We start from the raw sequence: 9,415 nt of genomic DNA on the forward strand, positions 1-9,415 counted from the left end.
GCATCCACTCACGACGTATCAAGAGACCCTACACTTCGCATTCGACTAAAGGTTGCTATGGACACAACAAAGAGTATTAATGACTATGCACTCATGGCCACCACCCAGAAAATAGAACAAACCCACTCATCTCACTGCTCTCAGAGGCTGCAGCCTTTCTCCCAATTTTTCACCTTTCCCTGGGAGCTTTCCCTCAGAGACGGGCTGCTAAGTACCTTCTTCTGACCACCTTTCCGCTTTCACACTTCAGACACGACTCAAAGTCACACTCTTATCACTCTGGGCCATTATCCTCATGCCCCTGGCCAGCGTATTTCCTTTTGTCACTCTGAAACGTGCCCCCACGTGCAGGTCCTGAAGCTGGGCCCAGTGGCGGAAGGCCATGTAGAGGCTTTCGCTGGGGCAAGCAGGCGGGGGTGGCCTTGCGAGGTAATTGTCTCTCTGGAGGTGAAGATCAGCACTGCGGGGTGTGAACGGAAGTCGCCATAGAAGGAGGTGGCGAGGAATGTGCTGGCCGAGCTCAGCATTTCTTTGCCCCCCATTCAAAAAGGGGTCACCCTCCCCGTCGGGGAATCGAACCCCGGTCTCCCGCGTGACAGGCGGGGATACTCACCACTATACTAATGAGGAAAGGGGCAAGACTGGCCACTGTACAGAGCACCAAGGAACCTGCTAAGGGCAGCGTACACCATACCATGGGCCCCACCGGGCAACAACACCCCTTGCTCTCCTCAGCTTCCTAAAGGCTTTGGCTGCAGCAACAGCCCTGGGAAAAGCCCTGGCCCTCCTCGCATGCTCTTGCCCAGCAGGCCGCCTTTGGGGGCTACACAGCTCCTCCCACAACACCTGCCTGCGACCTTGCCCTCACCGACGAGCTGCCCGGCACCTTTTTCCTCTCACAATCGGGTCTCTCTACCCTCCCGCTTCCACACTTCACGCACTCCTCAAACTCACAAATCACAAACTCACCCATGGCCCCTTTGGCTTTTGAAGAGCCTCTGGAGGGCTGCAGCTTCTCAGGCCCACAGATTCTTCCTTTCAACGTGCAGTAGCCGGACATTCGAAACACCACAGTTTCCGGGGTGGAATACGCTGCTTTTGGACGCTGGCGCCCAGGAAGAATTCCTCTTACTCTTTTGCTCATGGATGTACCTCATGGACTTTCCTTGCCAAGCAGAAACTAGGGACCAGCTGCTGGCTCTCTTTGCAAATGGACGCAATCAGGCTGAGCCACTGGGTGTGCGGCCGGGTATCCCTCACCAAAAAGGGATGCCGTGACTCGGATTCGAACCGAGGTTGCTGCGGCCACGGCGCAGAGTACTAACCACTATACGATCACGGCCAGCTGCTGGCTGATGCCACAGCTGAGCGGAAAACGCTCAGCTCTACGCTCTTGGGGCGTCCACCGACCTCACCCGCGGCCACGGGTATTTCTCAAGCCTCCCCATTGCTGTCACAGGTAAAATCATAACAAAAGGAAAAAACACGGGAGGGCAACCTGATGCCTGTCCGTTTTTCTCTCTTCCTCCACCCCTTGACCAGGTCCCACCCCGTTTGGCTGGGCCATTGTCCTCATGCCCTTGGCCAGCGTATTTCCTTTTGCCGCTCTGAAACGTGCCCCCATGTGCAGGTCCTGAAGCTGGGCCCAGTGGCAGAAGGCCACGTAGAGGCTTTCACTGGCTCAAGCAGGCGGGGTGGCCTTGCGAGATAATTGTCTCGCTGGAGGTGAAGATCAGCACTGCGGGGTGTGAACGGAAGTCGCCATAGAAGGAGGCGGCGAGGAATGTGCTGGCCGGACTCGGCATTTCTTTGTCCCCCATTCAAAAAGGGGTCACCCTCCCCGTCGGGGAATCGAACCCCGGTCTCCCGCGTGACAGGCGGGGATACTCACCACTATACTAACGAGGAAAGGGGCAAGGCTGGTTACTGCACAGAGCAGCAAGGAACCTGCTAAGGGCAGCGTACACCATACCATGGGCCCCACTGGGCAACAACACCCCTTGCTCTCCTCAGCTTCCTAAAGGCTTTGGCTGCAGCAACAGCCCTGGGAAAAGCCCTGGCCCTCCTCGCATGCTCTTGCCCAGCAGGCCGCCTTTGGGGGCTACACAGCTCCTCCCACAACACCTGCCTGCGACCTTGCCCTCACCGACGAGCTGCCCGGCACCTTTTTCCTCTCACACCCGGGTCTCTCTACCCTCCCGCTTCCACACTTCACGCACTCCTCAAACTCACAAATCACAAACTCACCCATGGCCCCTTTGGCTTTTGAAGAGCCTCTAGAGGGCTGCAGCTTCTCAGGCCCACAGATCCTTCCTTTCAACGTGCAGTGGCCGGACATTCGAAACACCACGGTTTCCGGGGAGGAATACGCTGCTTTTGGACGCTGGCGCCCAGGAAGAATTCCTCTTACTCTTTTGCTCATGGATGTACTTCATGGACTTTCCTTGCCAAGCAGAAACTAGGGACCAGCTGCTGGCTCTCTTTGCAAATGGACGCAATCAGGCTGAGCCACTGGGTGTGCGGCCGGGTACCCCTCAGCAAAAAGGGATGCCGTGACTCGGATTCGAACCGAGGTTGCTGCGGCCACGGCGCAGAGTACTAACCACTATACGATCACGGCCAGCTGCTGGCTGATGCCACAGCTGAGCGGAAAACGCTCAGCTCTACGCTCTTGGGGCGTCCACCGACCTCACCCGCGGCCACAGGTATTTCTCAAGCCTCCCCATTGCTGTCACAGGTAAAATCATAACAAAAGGAAAAAACACGGGAGGGCAACCTGATGCCTGTCCGTTTTTCTCTCTTCCTACACCCCTTGACCAGGTCCCACCTCGTTTGGCTGGGCCATTGTCCTCATGCCCTTGGCCAGCGTATTTCCTTTTGCCGCTCTGAAACGTGCCCCCATGTGCAGGTCCTGAAGCTGGGCCCAGTGGCGGAAGGCCACGTAGAGGCTTTCACTGGCTCAAGCAGGCGGGGGTGGCCTTGCGAGATAATTGTCTCGCTGGAGGTGAAGATCAGCACTGCGGGGTGTGAACGGAAGTCGCCATAGAAGGAGGCGGCGAGGAATGTGCTGGCCGGACTCGGCATTTCTTTGTCCCCCATTCAAAAAGGGGTCACCCTCCCCGTCGGGGAATCGAACCCCGGTCTCCCGCGTGACAGGCGGGGATACTCACCACTATACTAACGAGGAAAGGGGCAAGGCTGGCTATTGCACAGAGCACCAAGGAGCCTGCTAAGGGCAGCGTACACCATACCATGGGCCCCACTGGGCAACAACACCCCTTGCTCTCCTCAGCTTCCTAAAGGCTTTGGCTGCAGCAACAGCCCTGGGAAAAGCCCTGGCCCTCCTCGCATGCTCTTGCCCAGCAGGCCGCCTTTGGGGGCTACACAGCTCCTCCCACAACACCTGCCTGCGACCTTGCCCTCACCAACAAGCTGCCCAGCACCTTTTTCCTCTCACACCCGGGTCTCTCTACCCTCCCGCTTCCACACTTCACGCACTCCTCAAACTCACAAATCACAAACTCACCCATGGCCCCTTTGGCTTTTGAAGAGCCTCTGGAGGGCTGCAGCTTCTCAGGCCCACAGATCCTTCCTTTCAACGCGCAGTAGCCGGACATTCGAAACACCGCAGTTTCCGGGGTGGAATACGCTGCTTTTGGACGCTGGCGCCCAGGAAGAATTCCTCTTACTCTTTTGCTCATGGATGTACCTCATGGACTTTACTTTCCAAGCAGAAACTAGGGACCAGCTGCTGGCTCTCTTTGCAAATGGACGCAATCAGGCTGAGCCACTGGGCGTGCGGCCGGGTACCCCCCACCAAAAAGGGATGCCGTGACTCGGATTCGAACCGAGGTTGCTGCGGCCACGGCGCAGAGTACTAACCACTATACGATCACGGCCAGTTGCTGGCTGATGCCACAGCTGAGCGGAAAACGCTCAGCTCTGCACTCTCGGGGCGTCCACCGACCTCACCTGCAGCCACGGGTATTTCTCAAGCCTCCCCATTGCTGTCACAGATAAAATCATAACAAAAGGAAAAAAGACGGGAGGGCAACCTGATGCCTGTCCGTTTTTCTCTCTTCCTCCACCCCTTGACCAGGTCCCTCCCCGTTTGGCTGGACCATTGTCCTCATGCCCCTGGCCAGCGTATTTCCTTTTGCCACTCTGAAATGTGCCCCCACGTGCAGGTCCTGAAGCTGGGCCCAGTGGCGGAAGGCCATGTAGAACGGAAGTCGCCATAGAAGGAGGCGGCGAGGAACGTGCTGGCCGGGCTCGGCATTTCTTTGTCCCCCATTCAAAAAGGGGCCACCCTCCCCGTCGGGGAATTGAACCCCAGTCTCCCACGTGACAGGCGGTGATACGCACCACTATACTAACAAGGAAAGGATCACAGTTAACTTCTGCACGGAGCACCAAGGGACCCACTACAGGCAGTGTACACCATACCATACCAAGGATTAAAGAATCCTTATTGAGGTTACAGGGACAAACCATCCCGATGTGTAGAAAGAATAGTAAATATGGCAGGCAACCAGCTTGGCTTAACAGTGAAATCCTTGCTGATCTTAAACACAAAAAAGAAGCTTACAAGAAGTGGAAGATTGGACAAATGACCAGGGATGAGTATAAAAATATTGCTCGGGCTTGCAGGAGTGAAATCAGGAAGGCCAAATCACACCTGGAGTTGCAGCTAGCAAGAGATGTTAAGAGTAACAAGAAGGGTTTCTTCAGGTATGTTAGCAACAAGAAGAAAGTCAAGGATAGTGTGGGCGCCTTACTGAATGAGGGAGACAACCTAGTGACAGAGGATGTGGAAAAAGCTAATGTACTCAATGCTTTTTTTGCCTCTGTCTTCACAAACAAGGTCAGCTCCCAGACTACTGCACTGGGCAGCACAGCATGGGGAGGAGGTGACCAGCCCACTCTGGAGAAAGAAGTGGTTCGGTACTATTTAGAAAAGCTGGACGTGCACAAGTCCATGGGGCTGGATGCATTGCATCCAAGAGTGCTAAAGGAGTTGGCGGCTGTGATTGCAGAGCCATTGGCCACTATCTTTGAAAACTCATGGCGATCGGGGGAAGTCCCGGACGACTGGAAAAAGGCTAATGTAGTGCCCATCTTTAAAAAAGGGAAGAAGGAGGATCCTGGGAACTACAGGCCAGTCAGCCTCACCTCAGTCCCTGGAAAAATCATGGAGCAGGTCCTCAAGGAATCAATTCTGAAGCACTTAAGAGGAGAGGAAAGTGATCAGGAACAGTCAGCATGGATTCACCAAAGGCAAGTCATGCCTGACTAATCTAATTGCCTTCTATGATGAGATAACTGTTTCTGTGGATGAGGGGAAAGCAGTGGACGTGTTGTTCCTTGACTTTAGCAAAGCTTTTGACACGGTCTCCCACGGTATTCTTGCCAGCAAGTTAAAGAAGTATGGGCTGGATGAATGGACTATAAGGTGGATAGAAAGCTGGCTAGATTGCCGGGCTCAACGGGTAGTGATCAATGGCTCCATGTCTAGTTGGCAGAGAGTATCAAGTGGAGTGCCCGCAGGGTCGGTCCTGGGGCCAGTTTTGTTCAATATCTTCATAAATGATCTGGAGGATGGTGTGGATTGCACCCTCAGCAAGTTTGCAGATGACACTAAACTGGGAGGAGAGGTAGATACGCTGGAGGGTAGGGATAGGATACAGAGGGACCTAGACAAATTGGAGGATTGGGCCAAAAGAAATCTGATGAGGTTCAACAAGGACAAGTGCAGAGTCCTGCACTTAGGATGGAAGAATGCAATGCACCGCTACAGACTGGGGACCGAATGGCTCGGCAGCAGTTCTGCAGAAAAGGACCTAGGGGTTACAGTGGACGAGAAACTGGATATGAGTCAACAGTGTGCCCTTGTTGCCAAGAAGGCCAATGGTATTTTGGGGTGTATAAGTAGGGGCATTGCCAGCAGATCGAGGGATGTGATCGTTCCCCTCTGTTTGACACTGGTGAGGCCTCATCTGGAGTACTGTGTCCAGTTTTGGGCCCCACACTACAAGAAGGATGTGGAAAAATTGGAAAGAGTCCAGCAGAGGGCAACAAAAATGATTAGGGGATTGGAACACATGAGTTATGAGGAGAGGCTGAGGGAACTGGGGCTGTTTAGTCTACAGAAGAGAAGAATGAGGGGGGATTTGATAGCTGCTTTCAACTACCTGAAAGGGGGTTCCAAAGAGGATGGCTCTGGACTGTTCTCAGTGGTGGCAGATGACAGAACAAGGAGTAATGGTCTCAAGTTGCAGTGCGGGAGGTTTAGGTTGGATATTAGGAAAAACTTTTTCACTAGGAGGGTGGTGAAACACTGGAATGCGTTACCTAGGGAGGTGGTGGAATCTCCTTCCTTAGAAGTTTTTAAGGTCAGGCTTGACAAAGCCCTGGCTGGGATGATTTAGTCGGGGATCGGTCCTGCTTTGAGCAGGTGGTTGGATTAGATGACCTCCTGAGGTCCCTTCCAACCCTGATATTCTACGATTCTATGATTCTAAGGTTAGCCACTGCACGGAGCACCAAGGGACCAGCTACGGGCAGCGTACACCATACCATGGGCCCCACCAGGCAATAACACCCCTTGCTCTCATCAGCTTCCTAAAGGCTTTGGCTGCAGCAACAGCCGTGGGAAAAGCCCTGGCCCTCCTTGCATGCTCTTGCCCAGCAAAGGCCACCTTTGGGGGCTACACAGCCCCTCCCACCTCACCAGCCTATATGATGAGGTACAGCTGCTGATATTATAGTTTCTTACCACTGGACTCAGGAGGAGTGAGATTGTTTTTTGAATTTGCGTTCCAAGGGACCTGCTTCGCCCATGTGACTGTGCTTTATAATCCACGCTATGCAACAGCGCTCCTTGCTCTTTCACCAGTCTTCACGGCTTTCCGTGTAACAACAGCAGCACCCCAAGTTAAGCACAAGCGTCTTCGCCGCTCCATTTTTTTTTTCTTATTTACTTTATTCCTTCGCGCAATGTGGAGCAGGACACACTGTGACACTTGGAGGGGGCTGGGAGGTGAGCAGACTTACAAACAACTTGACCATGTTGGCATCCCATGGAATGCTCAGCAGCAGGGGGAAGAAAGCGGAGTTTCCAAGTGCAGGTTGCACCACTGTAGGCCCTGTTTGGAGCGGGACGGGGACTTTGCTCAATGTCCACGTGTCAGTGACACAGTGGGAGGGGAAGGAGGAACAGAGAAGTTTGTGTGGGAAGACACCGGTGTGACGACACAAAGGGGACAGTATGGGTGGGCTCAGCTTTGCGGGGAGCTCAGCTCGGGGTAATAGTTACCCCATGGGATGAGCCACCTGGTGTGCTTGCAAATATAGGGGCTTGGGGTAGAGTGGCATTTCCTTCATCATCAGGATCTCAAAAGAGGGTTTCTATCGTGGAATTCAGTTGCTTTAAGGCCACCCTGGAAGAGACTTTATCCACTTAATCAGCCTCTTGATGCCACTCTGGCAGCAAAAAGGGGGGATGTAATAGCTCCCTGGAGATTTCTCCCAGTGCAGGGGTTGCCATGCGGGTTGATTGGGATGAAAAAGTCTCACCTCCCTTTACACATACTCACACACAAAATGAGACCGCGCCCCTGAATAATCATCAAATAGATCAATCGGAAATTAGCAAGGGAGGTAGCAAATTCTGCCGATTCCTCCCAAACCTCCGAATTCGCTATCACTGGAGTGGGGGGCAGGATCGCGGGTAGCAAGTACTGATCGATTGGCTTCATTTTTGGCACAATTTGCTACCACGGGAAGTAGCCCTTTGACTGGGTGTGGTCTGTGCGCTGTACCCCAGCGTCTCACCTCCCTTCGCACACAAAATTAGACAGCATACCTCAATAATCAAATACATCAGTTGCAAATTAGCAAGGCGGTAGCAAATGAAATGGGCCACTGTGGTATCAAATTGGGATCGTGTCTGCCCTCCGTACCCCAAAGTCTCACCTCCCTTGAGACATACTCGCACACAAAATGAGACAGCGCACCTCAATAATCAAAGACATAAACTCGCAAATGTGCAAGGAGGTAGCAAATTCTGGCGGTTGTCCCCCACCCCTCCGGATTCAATGCCCCGGCACCAGGTGGTCGCAAGTTCGGACGGGGTAGCCAAAAGGCCGTATGTGCCTGGTAGAAGCGGCTACTTTTAAAAAAATTGGAGGGCCGCCGTTTGTGCCTCTACACGGCGTGACAAGCCCCCTTTCCCCGCTCTGCAGCAGTCGGCTGGCACCCCCGCCTCAAGGCTGCGCTTGCTTGCCGGGTGCAGGCGTGTCGCCTTACAAAGGCGCCCGGGCAGCGTGTCCAGGGCGAGCTCCGCGCCTTCCTCCCAGTCCTGGCGTTCCAGGGTCCCCGGGGCCTTGCTGGAGCCCGCGCGGCACGTCGGCGCCCTGCTCTTCGGAAAGCCCGGCTGCCTCCGGGCCATGTGCCTGGAAGGCGTTCCAGGCTGTCGGGCTCCCAGCTTGGCTTGCGGGACTTTCATAGAGTAGCCGGCCAGAAACACGCTGAAGGAGATTACTGACGTGTCCGCTTTCAGAACAAATCAGGAATGTGCTTTTTAAAAGAAAGGTCATTTCAAAGCAGCTATAAAGGGAGTTCAGAGGGGCTGAGCTCCTGCCCCCTGCCATCGCCCCCAAATGCTGTCCTGACCTGTGAGCCCTGAGCTCTGGTCAGTTGTGTGAGCTGTTTTGCTTCTCCCGTCAACAGCCCTGTCCTCAAAGGGTTAACAAAGCGGCTTTGGTTGCACGAAGTGACGCGGAATGAGGAGTCGCCCGTGATAGCGCGGCTGTCTTCAGGGCCGAAAGCTACTAAGCGTTTCGTATGGCTGGCCGGTTAGCTCAGTTGGTTAGAGCGTGGTGCTAATAACGCCAAGGTCGCGGGTTCGATCCCCGTACGGGCCACACACCTTTTGCGTTCCTGGCACTCGCCCTTGCAAGGAAGGAAGGAAACCCTTTTCATTTACCTTTCGGGACTGGAGGAAACAAGCTTCTGCATGGAACAAAAAGGACAAAGGAAACCGTCAGACGTTTGAGCTGCAAGACGCCGGGGTAAAGAATCCTGCCCCCGCTCTGCAGCGGTGACATACCCCCCAGGTCTGCGCGCGCTGGCTGGGTACAAGTGCCTCAGCCAGCGCAGGGGCTCGGGCAGCATGTACCGTGCCAGCTTAGCCCCTTCCCGTCACCGCAGCTGGAGGGTCCCTGGCTGTGCTGCCGGGGCCCGCAGGAGGTGCAGTGGGCTGGGCGATGACCCCCTTTCCCCTCCCAGTCCCAGTTCCGGCTGGCAGAGTGAATGGTGATTTTCGGGGCTAAACGCTGCTGGGAGCTAAAGTAGGTGAATTATTTCCGGAGCGGAGCCTGCTTTACTAAACTCCTAACCTCGTCCCGCGGCGAGA

At 54.6% G+C, this 9,415-nt stretch overlaps 7 non-coding genes across 7 annotated transcripts; 1 reads left to right on the forward strand and 6 right to left on the reverse strand.

The window, feature by feature from the left end:
* Positions 1-558: 558 nt before the first annotated feature.
* On the reverse strand, positions 559-630 carry TRNAD-GUC (transfer RNA aspartic acid (anticodon GUC)). The gene has a single exon. It is a non-coding gene; the product is annotated as a tRNA-Asp (tRNA).
* Positions 631-1,270: 640 nt separating this feature from the next.
* TRNAH-GUG (transfer RNA histidin (anticodon GUG)) lies at positions 1,271-1,342 on the reverse strand. The gene has a single exon. It is a non-coding gene; the product is annotated as a tRNA-His (tRNA).
* A 494-nt stretch (positions 1,343-1,836) lies between these two features.
* Positions 1,837-1,908, reverse strand: TRNAD-GUC (transfer RNA aspartic acid (anticodon GUC)). Its single transcript has one exon. It is a non-coding gene; the product is annotated as a tRNA-Asp (tRNA).
* Positions 1,909-2,548: 640 nt separating this feature from the next.
* TRNAH-GUG (transfer RNA histidin (anticodon GUG)) lies at positions 2,549-2,620 on the reverse strand. Its single transcript has one exon. It is a non-coding gene; the product is annotated as a tRNA-His (tRNA).
* A 495-nt stretch (positions 2,621-3,115) lies between these two features.
* On the reverse strand, positions 3,116-3,187 carry TRNAD-GUC (transfer RNA aspartic acid (anticodon GUC)). The gene has a single exon. It is a non-coding gene; the product is annotated as a tRNA-Asp (tRNA).
* A 640-nt stretch (positions 3,188-3,827) lies between these two features.
* Positions 3,828-3,899, reverse strand: TRNAH-GUG (transfer RNA histidin (anticodon GUG)). Its single transcript has one exon. It is a non-coding gene; the product is annotated as a tRNA-His (tRNA).
* Positions 3,900-8,850: 4,951 nt separating this feature from the next.
* On the forward strand, positions 8,851-8,924 carry TRNAI-AAU (transfer RNA isoleucine (anticodon AAU)). Its single transcript has one exon. It is a non-coding gene; the product is annotated as a tRNA-Ile (tRNA).
* The last annotated feature ends 491 nt before the right edge of the window (positions 8,925-9,415 follow it).

The sequence above is a fragment of the Natator depressus genome, chromosome 1, assembly GCF_965152275.1.
Source record: "Natator depressus isolate rNatDep1 chromosome 1, rNatDep2.hap1, whole genome shotgun sequence".
Lineage (NCBI taxonomy): Eukaryota > Metazoa > Chordata > Testudines > Cheloniidae > Natator > Natator depressus.